The sequence below is a fragment of the Rousettus aegyptiacus genome, unplaced genomic scaffold, assembly GCF_014176215.1.
Source record: "Rousettus aegyptiacus isolate mRouAeg1 unplaced genomic scaffold, mRouAeg1.p scaffold_m13_p_1, whole genome shotgun sequence".
NCBI classification, from domain to species: domain Eukaryota; kingdom Metazoa; phylum Chordata; class Mammalia; order Chiroptera; family Pteropodidae; genus Rousettus; species Rousettus aegyptiacus.
This window is the reverse complement of record NW_023416284.1, coordinates 161,860,015-161,875,893: the sequence shown is the minus strand read 5'-3', so window position 1 is coordinate 161,875,893 and position 15,879 is coordinate 161,860,015. Positions and strand designations below refer to the sequence as shown.

General features: G+C 36.4%; 1 long non-coding RNA gene across 1 annotated transcript; it reads right to left on the bottom strand.

Annotated features, from left to right (window-relative positions):
* Positions 1-3,117: 3,117 nt before the first annotated feature.
* On the bottom strand, positions 3,118-15,336 carry LOC118603052. Its single transcript, XR_004951125.1, has 3 exons — positions 15,193-15,336; positions 8,609-8,656; positions 3,118-3,202 (listed from the first exon to the last, which is right to left on the bottom strand). It is a non-coding gene; the product is annotated as an uncharacterized LOC118603052 (long non-coding RNA).
* Positions 15,337-15,879: the final 543 nt, after the last annotated feature.

Sequence of the window (15,879 nt, the reverse complement as noted above, 5' to 3'; positions counted from 1 at the left end):
TGTAGCTTGGAAGAAGTAAAAATCACTTAATTTTTTTTTTTTTATTTCACTGGCTAATATAGCTTAAGAGGCATTTGCATAATTATTTTTAAAGACAGTTCTATTTCAGAGCTCTGAAATAGATGAAAGATCAATTTTGGTGTAGTATGTGCTTAATAGAGATCTCATCAGGACTCCAGCCAAAGCAGACACCCTGTGCCACCTGCAGTTCTAACTGAACATAGTTCGAGGGATAAAAGAGAGGAAAATTAAGATGACAGCATCGGAATAGTGGTTACTTTTTGCTGAGGGCAATGACTGGGATGGAGCTTCAATGGGGCTTGTGGGTCCAGGCGATGTCACGTAACTTGATCTGAGTACAAGTTACCTAGGTATGTTCACTTTGTAAAAAATAATGAAACAGTTTATTTAGGACTTGGGTACTTTGCTGTATGTTTTATTTCAAGAACAAAGTTTACCAAAGATATGAAGGGACACTCTAAAAAGCAACTGACCTGAACTTTTTAAAAAGTCATCAAAACAAAACAATACAAAACAAAACAAAACAAAAACAACCAGATGCAGTGTGTGAATCTGACTGGATCTTGGGTTAGGAGAAAAATAACTATAAAAGTCTACTGGGGATAATTGGAGATATGTGAATATGGAATGGATAGTAGATTATATAAAATTATTGTTAATTTTCTTAGCTATGCTAAAAGTATTGTTATATGGTTCTTCGGAAATTTTCACTGTTGTACTTAGAGATAAAATGTCAGGATATCTGCAACTTACTTTCAAATGCTCAAAAAAACTACATGGGTATATACATTTGTGTATGTGTGAGAGTGTGAATGTCAGTTAGCATGTGTGTGTGAGAATATGTATAATAATGTGTAAATTATGTGTTAGTATAATAGTGTGAGTAAACAAATTACAGCAAATGAGATGAAATTTTAACAATAGCTAAATCATAGTCTATAATTTTCTATTGACATTTTTATATTTTGAAAAATTTCCCAAATAAAAATGAGACTTTAAAAAAAGGTAAGGGAGAAAAGGGAAAAAATGGCCCCTTTGACCCAAATTTTACATCTTGAGATTCCTGCTGAACTGTTCTGAGGACCAAGATGAAACTGAGTGCGGTGGAAGAATGTGGAAATAATAGGCCATACACACGGGATGAGTTATATTCTTATATACAAAACTCCTGAACACTCACTGTCCTAAATTTTATTTTTATATGGCACACATTTAGAAAATTTAGGAGTGCCCTGGAAAGTTGTAACAGCTGGTCTGCGAGTGTTCAGCCCCGGGGCTGGGGCTGGTTGAATGTCTGAGGAATTCCGTGGCCTCTGAGAGAAGCATGTTTCAGAGAAAGGCCCCAAACTGCCTGGGAGCCCACAGTGTGAGAAACAAGCCACTGGACGGGCCCTGACAGATGTTATGAAAGGGTGGTGTTAAGTGCCTTTTTCAGGATATTAAACCAGCATCCTAACTGGCAAAAAAATGAATTGTCACTGACATTATGTCGGCCCATTGGAGACTCTCTATGCTCCTTTCCGTGATCTGGGAACCATTATACACGGGAGATCGATATGCTCCCGGGCAGGAATTTAAATAATGATTTCTAATAAAATCTGTTTTCAACTGTTTGAGCCAGAGGATGGAAACAAGTCACAAAACATAATGTGTTTAAAGTGGCTCTCCCTCCCTTTCTCTCTTTTTTAAAGACCTGAATAATGGAAGAGAGATTTGGTGATAAGGAACAAAAAAGGCCTTTAGGTCCTGGCCAATCTGCTTAGCTAATGGCTGTAAACTGACACCCCTAATGAAATAAAAATGTCTCAGTTCAAGTGCATAGCTGCACAATTGTTAACAACCCTGAACTCTGGCTGCGATCCTGGTGATGGGTACTAAGTAATGCACTGACAATTTCCCATGACTTCCTTCCTCTCAGCCCCTGCTCATTGAAAAGCAAATAAAAGAATCCTGCACAAAATTAAAGGACGGTAACATCAGAGATTTAGGCCAGGGAAACAGTGGGGTTTATCATTTTTATCTCTCCTCTGAGCTTGTGAAAGTGGACTGCTTGCTTTCCCTGTGGGGTTCTGAGGCCTGTGATGGGTAATTGCTTGGCTGCGGGCTTGTTAAAAAGGTGCAGGTGAGATAGAGACATAGAGGGGTGTAGCTTTGAAGCTGTCACAGACCCTCACTCTGCCTTTGGCTCCACGTTGCCAAGCCCCTCTGAGTTCTGTGGTGCAGACGGCAGGCCGAGGAAAAGCCCTGTCCAAATGTGCTAAGACTGGATGGCTGTGGTTAAAATGGTTTCCCCTGGCTTCCCTCACAGTTTGCAGTTGTCTGATTTCAATCAGTGGCAGTTCCCTCCACATGTCCAGCCATCAATCTTCTGCCGCCCCTGGATGAGTGTGTCACAGCACGGGGCATGTTCCAGTTAAAAAATAGCCTTTGCCGCAGCTTTCCCTCCTCAGCCACTGATAAGTATGCCTTTGATATTTTTATTAAAAAAGAAAGAAAACACATTGGGAAATATGTTTCATTTCTTACAGCACAGACCAAAGTCCCTGAGGTTGAGGAGGATTGAGGTCTGTTGAGAGGGAAAAATGGGAGGGGGGCTGAGTTCCACCTTTGAAATTCCAGAGGTTTGCCAGGTGGAAAGGCCCACTCCTACACAACTGACTCTCTGCAGCCTCTACGAGAAGGTTCCCATTGCAATGATGTGCCTTGGCATTTTCCGCAAGAAGCAAACTAACATCACAATTTTCCTCCAACGAGGAACACACGTTTTAGGGGAAAACATGGTTTTGAAAGACAGAATTTGAAAACAAACTGTGGTGGTCTCTGCCTTTAGCTTTTTGTGGTTTTGATAGCACCTCTGATAGACTAGCTGTATCTCCCGCTTCCATGTGTACTCAGTGTCAGCAAAGCAAGCAAGTGTGGGAGGCAGGGACGTGTCACTTCTAGGCAGGGCTCTCCTGGCGAGGCTCCTGGAGATGCCTGCCCACTTAGTCACCTCCAGGAGATGACACAGTAAACATTCTGTATCTAGGTTCCCAGTGCTTATTTTAAAGCAGGCTGTTCCAATCTACGTATCATCAGGGATCCACCTACCTTCCCGGCAGAGTCACTAGAGAACCCTCTGGAAGTGCAGCGACGTAGCCACCCTATGCTGGCCTCTCCACTCCTCTAGCCTTTTGTTCATCTGTAAGGTTAAAGAGAGGCTGGTTTGGGTCAGATGTATGTCAATTTGAAGTCAGTTGTCCATTCCTGGGAGGGACGTTCAAGTTATTAAGCCTTGTACATGGCAACAGAGAAATGGAATTTATGGTATAAGAGTATATTCCACCTTCTCATGCCTAATATTCTTTGGGCATTGCAAAATTATCTGCCATCATTATGGTGTATAAGGCTTTCTAGTAATGGCTCAAGAGTCTAAGAACATATGTGGGAACACTGGGTAGAGGGAAGGGAGGGTTTCTAAATGGCCTGGTGTCAGAATTTGAGCTGAACAAAGCTGAGGGTCAAGGCGCAATTCTATTTTGGAAAATCTTAGAATTAGAAATAACAAAGAACCCAGAATTTGAAAAAGCTTCCAAACCTTGTTCTTGGCATTTGGTACTAGATATTTTTGGAGTAAGGGTTCAAGGAGGTGACAAGCTTTTTGCCCTGTGCAAAATTATATGCAAAATTTATAGAAGGTAGAATCCCCATTTTGGAGAACTGATTCATGTTAGAAAGGAGAAGGTGAGTTATAACAGTTCCAAAAGAACATGAAGTAAACAATTTCTCTTTTAAATATTGCTTTAAACCACTTAAATTGTTGTCCATCTGGTTAAGCCTTTCACCATGGACTGACTGAATTCAATGACTTCCCTTACTTGCTGGCCTGCCATAGTTCATAAAATTTTACTAGTTCTGAAATTTAAATTATTGAATAAATACAATTTCTGTTTTTGTTGGTACTGATGATTATGACCCCTATGGTTTAAGACATGAAGACTAGAACAGAATCGAAAAATTATTGGCTCAACAAATATTTTTGGAGAACCTTTCATGTGTTAGGCACTTTTCTCGCAAGTAGAAATATAGCAGATAAGAAGATAAAGTCCTTCATAGAGTTTACATACTAGAGGAGGAGACATACAATAAGTAATTAAATGGAAAAATAAAAGATACAATATCAGATAATAGTAAAGTCTATTAATAATAATACAGGTGATTTAAAGGCACTTTCTGAAAACTTTTTTTTTTTTTTTTTTTTTTAAATAGAGAACTGAGAAAGAGCGAGCCACAGAAGCATCTGGGAGAAGCATGTTCCATACAGAGACACCAGCCTGCATGTGTGAGAAAAAGAAAGCAAGCCTGTGGTGGAGTGACCATCCGCCCTTGATTGCCCAGAACTGAGGGGGTTCCAAGGACACAAGACCTTCAGTGCTAACACAAGGAAAGACCAGGGAAAGCTGGGAAAATGGGCTCTCCTATGTTTCCTGAAAACACCAAATGAGAGCCTGTGCTAAAAGATGAGTTTGTAGAGGCAGATAGGGAAGAGATCACGCGGGATCCAAGGGGCCACAGTTTGGAGTTATTTTATTCCGATTTTGATGAGAGGCTTTTACAGGATGTTCTGTAGGTTTCAGGCTCTTCTAGAAAGGCTGAAATTGACATTGAAGGGAATCGACACAGAATGATTTAGTATTGAACGAATATCAGGTTAGATTAGCAATGTTCCCACAGTCATTTTTCCAAAATGAAAATTATGACAGAATTAGAGATAGAATGATCAGGCTCTGTAATTGTCTGAAGTTGCTACACAGGCTTCAGTGATGGAATGAGAGGAGCGGGCAGGAAGATGGCCTTTGTATGAAGACTTTATTTTAATATTGCAGACTTTCATTTCTCAGTGGGATCAAGAAAAGGAAGATTCATTTTGGGAGAGTAAAGTTTATTTGTGGGAAATTATGGGATTTGATTCATTGTAGGGACTTTTGTGAGAGTTTGATGAGTTAAATTTTATAGGGTAGTAAGAAACATCAGACACTTGATGTTGGCATTGAGTTGCTTGGGCTGTAGTCTGGTGCTCATTGCATAACCCTTTATGGTGAATTTTGATTAAATTAGAACACTTTTCAAAATGGAAAATAGAATGGAAGGTAACAGTTGAAGATGCTGTACGATGTTACATTTGGGGAATATTCATAGCCTGTACTAACCCCTATCAGAAGCTTCTGGACCTAACATTAAACAGGCATTCATAAAAGGCTTTGAAGACTGAACTAACCTTTTCATTGGTCCACTGTGGCTACATGGTAGCCAATAATTAGGGAAATAGTCCCAGTGATACTTGAGGGATATCTCTGACACTGCTAAATTTGTCTCTGAAGGGAGACAGTCCCACTTATAGTTGGATGCTGCATTGTTAGTTCATACCCACGTCCTCTTTTAAACAAATGCAGGAATATCCTCCTTATTGGTCTTTTTAATTCCATTCTTGTCCTCCTAGAATCTGTTCTCAGCAGAAGAGTCAGAGTGATCACACTCTGCTTAGAAGTCTGCCAGGAGCTTCCCATTATAGTAAGAATAAAATTCAAGCTCTTTTGCATGGCCTACAAGCTCTATGTCATCTGGCCACTGTCTTTCCTCCAGGCTCGTCTTATATCCTTCTTCTCTTTCCTCAGCCCACTCCAGCCACACAAAACTTCTCGCTCTTTCTAAAACACTCCAGTTTGCTTTTATATTAAGACCTTACCCTATGTTGTCCCATTCCCTGGAACACTCTTCTCCATATCTCGCTGGAGTTACTCATTCTTGTGAAGTAGGTATTTACTTAAATGTCACTTGCATGTACTTAAATATCATCAACATCTAAAATAGCCACTGCCTCCCTGTCACTTTCTTTCACCTTAGCCTATTTTTTTTCTTCATAGCTTTGAGTAGACATCAGTTTCATTTACTCAACCAGAACGATAAGAAATCCAGGACAGCTCTGAGCAGCTCTGGTCACTTTCATTTCATTCCCTTGGGGATATTTATTCCTCTATGGTGCAGTTGAGCTCAGAACTCCTGTCCTTGTCCAAAAAGTTCTCTCTTGGTTACTCACTCTCCCCTTTTCTCTAGTATTGATGGATATGCTTTGTATTTATCTCATTGTACAGAATGGTGGTAAGATCTGAGTCTCGTGTTTGGTCTTTAGAGTCAAAGTGGACAAAGCTCACATATGTCCTGCTTTGGTTTTAAGCAAGTTGGGTCTATCCGTAAGAAGGAAAGGACTACTGTACATTACCCTTTCTAACTCACTGACATGCTTCATAGAAGGCTAGCTAAAAATAAAAAAAGCATTAATCATTACTTTTGCTAACCATTGTCTTGCACATTGTCTCTCCCAGCGACCTCCCACTGAGGGGTTAATGGTCTGGCAGATGATTCAGACATTCCTAGGTTTCTTGCCTAACACAATATTAATATCATCTCTTCAGAATACTCCATTTATCATTCCCAACATTTAGGTTTGCCAGAAGTGCCTGAAATACTATTAATGACATCAAAAGATTTTTTTTTTAACTAGAGCAAAAGAAAAACTCTATCTTAAAACACATTTAAGGCAATAATGTTATTTTCATCTTTCTTGCACTTAATCTTTTCAGTTTTGAAATGACCAATGGCATGCTGATGATTAAAACACAAATAAACATCTCCACCACAGAGGAATGCAAAAAGTTTTAAAAAATGTTTTTTTTTAAAGTTGAAAGTTTATATTAAATAAACTATAAACTAAGGTAAGTTTAGCACATGTTTAATTTTTATGTTAAAACTCTCCCTAAATTATTTAATTTGGTTAGATTTGTGGTATTTAAATTTAATAAGAAACACTTTGTATATTGCTTTAAGATGTTTTTCAGTTTTTATGTTTATTTACCATGGAAACTATTTTTGTACTGGGTTCAAACAAATCACTAAGTGGATATGAATTTGACCTGTCTGGTAACTTATTGCATGGCTTGGTTTCTGAAAATCTATCTCAGTTTGATTCGATGGACTTTAAATTATTTATATTTCAAAGTGTAAAATTTACTCTCGATTTAGAGTGTAAAAAATAATGTTTTAATCTTTTTATCTTCTCTATTCATTTCTGCTTCCTCTGAGCCTGCGTCTGTCTTAATACATTCAGGATTTTGAGAGAGGGAGAGAGGGCAAGAGGGAGGGGGAGGGAGAGGGGGAGAGACAAAAGAGGGGAAGGGGAAGGGGAAAGAGGAGAGGAAAGAAGGAAGGGGAGGAACAGGTGAGGTGAAGAGGAAGGAGAGGGGAGAGACAGAGAGAGAGAGAGAGAGAGAGAGAGAGAGAGAGAGAGAGAGATTTTTAGCCCTTTCCCTTCTAGCTTCTTAGTAATTCGTTCTTGCTCCCTGATAGCTTGTCTTGATTTTAGGGATCAATCTTCCTTCTCTCAAATATTCCTACCCTCAAATTTTCCTTCAATTCCTGTTCTTCTCAAAACACTTTAATATGTAAGAATCAAACATCACATTGAAGAAGGCAGAACGCAGCAATTAAAAGCCTGCACTCTGAAGTCAAAATACCTGAGTTTGAATTCCCAATCAGCTACTTACTAGTCGTGTAAAGTTGGGCAATTTGTTCTAGCTCTTGGTTCCTTTTTTGTAAAATGGGAAGAATATCAGTGTTCATCTTATAAGCACCATTATTTAATGATGGTATTTTAATGCAATAGTACATGTAAAATGCTGCTTGTTAGTAAGCACTCAATAAAAATTTGCTCTTATAGTAATCTTTCTTCCAAATCCTGCACCATGAATATCATTATTCAAAAACATACAGGACAACCCTGGGCTACACTAGAGGTCCTGTGTATGACCTATGCCCTCTGCTCCAATATGTTTATCAGTTCAAATTAGGTTAAAACCAACACAGAACAGCTTGGAAGAAGAAAACTAATCACAATAGTAGTATCTACAGTGTGTCTGGAAGAAGGGGAAGGACATGTATATTCATCGACCGTGAAGATGAGAAAGGAAGAAGGAATTCAAAACTAACTTGGTGGCTGAAAGCCTCAGCTTCCTTTTATTATTGTCTTATGGGCCCACCTTCCCCACATCCCAATTTGTTCCTCCTGAGACATATCTCAGATGCAGCATTCCAGACCCAGTGAGCTGTGGATTCAGGACAATCATTCTCAGTCAATGAACTCTTGGGAGAGCTTATCTTCCTAGAATTTAGCATCCCCACTGAGCCCCAGTCTTTTGTTTTAGGTAATGTGTAATTATTAATTTTTACTTATATTTGTGAAAAATTGAATTTTTTAAAATAAATAATAGATTATTTATCTGTTTCCATGATAATTTGTTTCAGTATTTCAGATTTCTAAAGAATAGGAAATTTATGTTTGTTATATATGCATACTATATTATTAAATGTTTTTAAATGATAATTTCTATCTAAGGATTTGTATCTAATATAGTAAGAGGGTTTAAGCATATAGTCATATAGTCAGTACCAAAAAATCTTATATTAAAAATATTGACCAAATTCTATTTTAATTCATACATAATTTTTTTTTTATTAAAGTATGTAGAAATTGTGTAAAAGCCGGTGTACTTACCAAAGAGTCACTTGTCAATATGAGTGCAATTCTTTACTGGTGGGATACCTAATGATGACAATAGAAGTAAGATTAATCTAAGACCTGTCTGATTTTGAAGTACAATTTTGCCTGCATTGGCCATAGAAAAGTGTTTGCTTCATAGCCAAAAGCCAGATTCATAAATTGTAAGTCTTGCTTTTCAGTAAGGAACACTGCTTCTACACAAGTCTCTTTTCATTCTTAGACACTAAAAAACCACACTTCCCACCAAGTAGTCGTTGGAGGTGAAGTGACCTCCAGTATCCATAATTGCTCAGGTCTTCTGTGGCATAGAGAGTTGCAAATATTTCCACCTGGCTCTAGCATCACAGGAAAATAACCACTGGTCTGGTCTGGCATTACACATCTACTAAAAGCAAGTTTGCCTCCTAGGAATTCAAGACTGTGCAATGGTCTTCTTTCTAAAAGTAATGATGTCACCTAGCTATATTTCATTTAATAGAAAATTATTGGATGTACATTTTGAAACTCAGAGCTACATCTGAAGGAACACATCAAAGGAATTCAGAATAGTGGGCAGGTTATCTGACATTCTTAAGAAAATCTCATAAATGTTTGCAGTCTTAACATAGTAAAGTTTCTTTTAAGCAGTGATAATTAATATGTAGAAATCTAAGACTGACTTTTAATGATGTAATATGAGAAAATAAATTCTAAAATAAATTGTATACACATGAAAGTATAATTAAATTAAACATTAAAATCCCTTATAATCACATTTATGGATCAAAATAGCACAAAAATGTTTTGAATTTTAGGGAAAAAAATCTCTAAGTCAATAACTAGTCTGGAAATCTTAAAGACCCCAGAATCATCCATGTTTGTATGGGCTGCAAGAGACAAAACCCCAATTCAAAGTAGTTTAAGCAAAAGAGAGTCTCTATTGGGTCATATAACAATACAGGCATAGTTGGATACAGGCACCCAGAAATCGTCATCAGTAATTGTCCTTTCTCCTCTCTTTTCTTCACTTTCAGGTAAGCCTTTTCCTATGTGAAGTAAAACATAACCACAAAGAGCACCAGGCTTACAGGGTTTATATAGCCCAAAATCTGGAATAAAGAAAGATCATATCCCTTCACTCTATCATAATCTCCCCAAAGAGCTCTGATTGATGTTGCTTGGGTCATGTGCCTAAACTGAGCTAAGCACTTCGCCTTAAGGGATAAAATCATGTGCCTACCCTTGTATTCAGAAAAAATAGAAATGAAATTGATGTCCCCATCATAATCACAGTATGAGGGGGAAGAAACAGGACAGAAAAAAATTTTTAAAAATTAAAAATAAAACCAGATGTTTGCCACAGCACAGTAAATATATAGTTACACCGTAGAGGTGATTATCAGTCACTCAAGGAGTATTTACTGATTTCTGGTATGGACATGGCAATCAATATTCATAATTCTCTTATTTTATTCTTGGGTACTATCAAAAGGAATGTAAGCAAAGTAAAAACAAAAAAGTACAAATTTCATTTTTAACAGTTGGAGTTACAAAATTTCTGAAAGTTGCTAAAAAGCAGTTGAGTTCATACAGAAGCTGCACAGAAGGAAATGGGGGACCATGGTGAGTAAGAACATGATGGTAGCAGATTACTGAGGGCATGATCAAAAGACACTTTGTGATGGGGAGAGTTACACTTGAGGGTCAAAATGATTCTTTATATTTTCAAAAGGGTTTGCAAAAACAGGAATGAGCTAGTTGAAAGCAAAAGACATCATCCCTCACCTCTAACCAAATGGAATGATTAAATCAAAAAGAGAAGGATTTACTGGAAAAAAAAAAAAAGGAAAAAAATAATACAGAAAGCCATATCTGCATGAAGCCATCTAAGTTTGTGGTAATTGAGGATAAGGCAGGGTTTCTTACCACAAAAACAAAAACAAAACAAAACCAGCTACTATAGATCACTACCTTGTCCAATTCCCACTTTAGGAAACTCTTATTATTACAGGTACACAAACACTCAATTCATATAATAATAAACCATAAGAAGAAATTAATACATATCTATTCAGAGACGCCCTAAGAATGAAAGATGATACAAGCAGCAAAATTTATTAACAAAATCACTTATCAGGTTTAAAAAATGCACCATGAAACAAACTAAAATGAAGAAGCAATTGGAAGGAGCTCAAAAGTGAATAAACATTGTGGAAAAAACAGTAATGAACACAGATGAGAGAAATGACAAAAATAAGCAAAATACAATTAAGATAAATAATTCAAAAGAATTAGAAAATGTTGATAATAGAAAACAGGACATGGAGACATACCAAATGTGTAATTGGAGTCTGTGAAAGAGGAAAAGTAGAATAGATAAAATATTTAAATATACAATTTAAGAAAACATTCCTAAACTAAAAAGCACTTGAGTCTAAATAGAAAAGGCAAGTCATAGGTTACAGATATTCAACATCTGAACAATTTTAGTAAAGTTACTGGACTTAAAAAATAAATCCTTTAAGCAGCTGGGGCAAGGTATCACTTCTACAGAAGAAAACAGTCTTCCCTCATATATCTTTTCAGCAATATTTAATGTCAGAAGTCAAGTGACATGTATCTAGAACTGGACCTTAAAAATAGAAAATACATTTTATTTTCAAGTGTTCATAAACCTTGCATAGATATCAATTATACCGGGTGAGAAACAAAATCTCAGTGTACTCCGAAGAGTAAAATTAATACAGAAAATATTGTCTGATCACAATGCAGTCAAACTGAAATTAACAAAAGCAACAAAATGCCCCCACTTCCTATAAGTTAGAAAATTCTTAACAACTTGATAAAAGAAAAAATTTAATCTCAAATTATAAAATGTCTAAAAAGGATGATAATTCAAACACTTCATATTAGAACTTATGAGATATAGCTAATACAGTGTTCAGAGAAAATATTGTAGTCTTAAATATTTTATAAATACCAAAGATTAAAAACAAACAGAATATGCATATATCTAAAGTGTAAGAAGAGAAATAAAAATGAACATTAAAAAAGAATTAATAAAGATATAATTAATTAGAAAATAAACAAACCACTAAATAACTAAATGAAAACAATAAAACACAAAATTGTGTTGGTTGGAAAAAATAGATTAAAGAACACACTAGCCTACATTTTTAAGTTCAGAAATGAAGGAAATTAAGAGAATTTTAAGAGAGTATTTTGCCCAATTCAATACCGATAAATAAAAAATCTGGATAAAAAGATTATTTTTATTTGGAAATATAGTTTACCAAAACTGACTCCAGAAGAAATAGAAAAATCTAACTACATAGGAGAAATAGAGAAAACTCTCAAAGAATTTCCTCTCTAAAATCACAAGATGAAAAAGTTAACAGAGTTTCTACCAAACTTTTGGAAGAGTATAAATAAACAAGAAAAGCTTCTAAATCTTTTCTAGAAAACATAAGATACCCTGATTCCATATCCTAATAAGAATTGTCCCCATATTAGTTTATGTGCTGCAAAATAAATTACCACAAATTTAGCACCTAATACATTTACGATTCTATATTTTCCATGGGTCAGAAGTCCAAGCACTGTTTACCTGGATCTTCTTCCATAAACATATCAGCTGGGTTGCATTCTCATCTGGAAGCCTGATTAGAGAAATATTTGTTTCTAAGCTCACTTGTTATTAGCAGAATTCATTCATTTGTGGTTGTAGAATATATGACAGTTTGATTTTTCAAACTACCAATGAAATGAAAGACTCAAGAGAAAGTTTACTAGCCAAACGGAAATTTATATAATGTAATGTAAATATGAGAGTTATATCCCATAACCTTTGCCATATTCTGTTGGTTAAAATCAAGTCATAGATCCAACCCACACTCAAGTCAAGTTGATTATATAAGGGCGTAAATGCTGCAAGTTCACTTTAAATTCCTTCTACCACAGCCCCTGACAGAAAATTATATGGACCTCTCATTTACGTATATCAATACAAAACTTTACAGTAAAATATTGGCAAAAAGAATATAGCGACACCTTAAAAAATAGAATGTAATCTAGTGCAGGTAACTCTAGAAATGCAAGGATGGTTCAATATTGTAAATCTATCATTGTAATCCATTGCATCCACAGGTCTAAAAGAAAAAAATATAATCATTTCCATAGATGCTGAAAAGACATTTATTAAAATTCAACATCTATGTTTACTTTACGAAAACACTTAAGTACTTAACTAACACTTAATAAAATGGCTCTTTAACATAATAAAATATATCTTATCTCAATGGCCAGCTACATGATTTCCTGTAAATTAGAAACAAGAAAAATACCCAATATCACTACTATTATTAAAAATTGTGTTGGAAGTGTCAGTCGGTGTCATTAATATAGAGAAAAAGAAACTATAGAGATAAAAATTAGAAAGGAAGGAGTAAATTATTGCCTTTCATAAGAGATTTAAATATGTACCTGGAACATCTAAGAGGACCCATTAAAAGCTATTACAAAAAGTAATAGAATTCAGTTAGTTAAGAGGGTAGAAATTATAAACCAAGATCAAGCCAATGTACATAAATAAGATGAATATAACCCCTTTCTGTTCCTGTGTTGAAAGACTCAAACTACCAATATTCTACTCTCTCAAGGCACCAACTTCTCAATCTTACTTGATGAGTTTAAAAACTTTAGTTTGATCCCTACACTTGTGCTAGTTGTCATAATGCTGCATGTTTATGACACCATATCTCTCTGTTCTCTCAAGACCTGCAATTCGATTCCTTCGGAAAGACATCTCTGGTTATACTCAGCACATTTTCTGCATGCAGTTACTCTGCATATCCTTTGCACTTATGGCAGCAGTTTGTCTTGTCCTAATTTGTGTTTCCTTATATGTTGCAGTTTATTAAGTGTTAAGTGGCATACGTTTTGTTTGCCCAAAGAAAAATTATGAGAAACTTACCTTTTCTATCCTCTCCACCTATATAGCTGGAGGAGTCTATACCTAAGTATTCATTAAATGCTTCTTTTAGTTTTTTAATAAATTTTCAATATAGAAAACATATTTCCATGGTTCAGACATTAAAAAAGAAATAATGACATATAGTAAAGAGTCTTTCTCCCATCCTATTTCATATCTTCTCAGTTTCCATCATCTCACAGGTAACTCCCATTGTTATTTTCTTGTTTTTCTGTCCAGAAAAATTATACATAGATAGATAGATTCAATTGCAATGAAATGATATATTGATAGCCTAGAACTACCCTGATCTTGTAAGGTAACTTTTTATGTTTATGTTATAATCATGATGTGTTCCTGGGAAAAGTCTCATTAAAGGCCATCTCCCATATTCCCTGTCCCTGCTTACACCATAATTGCAATAGGAAGCCAATCATTCCTAACACCGATGAGACTCAGTCAGGGGAAGGACCAGCTTTACTCCTTAATTCAGGATTATAAAAATAGATAAGGTGACTGATTTCATCTCTTCCTATAAAAACTTCTTCGGTGAGTATGATATTGCTGGATATATAGGCAGATGTTTTATGTGCACAGAGGTAGTCAAAATGACTACAATTGTGGGCCATATAACGCCACATTTGGTAAGAACCTGGACTTTGAAACCAGATTACTGCCTGTGACTTTGGGCAACTTACTAATTTATTAGCATCACAGAAGAGTGCATCTTAAAATGTAAATAATAACAGTACCTACCCAGTGTCCGATGAGTAACATTATATGAGTTAGTTATTATTATTGCTTTTTTTAGTAAATATTACTTAATATGTTCTCATTATTCATAATAAAAACAAAATGCTTACATTCTGCTTTCAGCCTCACAGAAGACAGTTGAGGCCGACTCAGTTTGCTCTTGCTGATGCCTAGAACTATCAACCTTTATTAGGCCCTGTGGAACTATTTGGTTCTCCTCACCAGCCAGAAAGTAACATTTGTACCAGTGGATTTACACATCTTCCATTTCTATATGCAGGCATAGGCTGATGCTTGCATTTATGAATTGTCCTAGACTTTGATTGTTATATTTGCACATGTGATCTGCAACTGTTCTTGTTTCACTGTAATTCTCTCTACATAAATGAACACTTAAGCCGTGGTATAACTTCAGCACAGTGAGTGATGAAGTAAAGAGTCACCAAGAACTATTAAGTTGAATTGAAGTCATGGTTTAAAATAACAGCAACAAGAGAATCCAGGTAAAGTGAAAAAAAAAAAAATTCCCTCATTGTACTGAGAAAGGTCTATTGCAGCCTCCCACCCCAAATAACAGTCTACAATATGACCAATCTTGCCTGAGAGATTGGGGATAAAATTAGAGACAAGAATGAGGCCACCGTTGTTGGTAATGATAAGGATCACATGTTAATGTTGATTTATGCCATTGATTGGTTACTACCCATTGATTTATATTATACTTTGAAAACTGACTGTGAGACATAAAAGGGAGTTTAAAAGCTGTTAATGAAAGACTGAATAAAGCTCCAAAGCATAGGATTCTAACACGCACAGTTTTCCCTTTCTTATATTTCCAAAAGAAAAAAATTCTATAAAGAAAATAAAAATGCCCTACCTCACTCCAAGTTGGGTTGTCTATGGCCGTCTTGAGACCATCTTTTTATTCTTCTTTGTTCTTTCCTCTATGGCAGCAGCTGAAGGGCTGAGAACCACATTTCCTGATGTCTTTGCCATCATAGTCCAGTTTAAGGTTTTCAAATCAGAGGTCTCTGTGTGAGATTTGCCTGGTGGAAGAGAGGAAGGGCCATTACTGCTCCAGTAGTGGCAGGAAGACATGTGGGTGTCAACAGAGGACAATGTGATAGTTTTGCCAGCATTTCCTGGAAACCACCTACTTGAGGGCTATGGACAGTGAGGTAATCAGTGGTAGCTCCCTGAGAATCCTGCCCTTCCTGGTTTCCTGAACATTGGCAGCAGCTTCCTTGATCTTGGTGCAATCTGTTCTTTCAAGAGTTACTAATTCCCATATTAAACACTTTCCTGCTTGAACATCCTACAGCAATTTCTATTTACCCCTCTAAATTCTCACTGAGCCAATGGTTGGCACTAAAAGTGAAAGCCACAGTGTAGTCTCTTCCTGACTTTGGACTGTGGCAGACATTTCTAGACTCTTCTGAGGCACCACCTTCCAATCAGGTGCAGCCTTGCATCCAAGAGCTGGCCAGTGGAATGGGGACATTGACCAGGTACACCCCTCCAGCCTGGTTCTTAGGAACATCCCAAAGGTGGTTCTCTTTTCTTT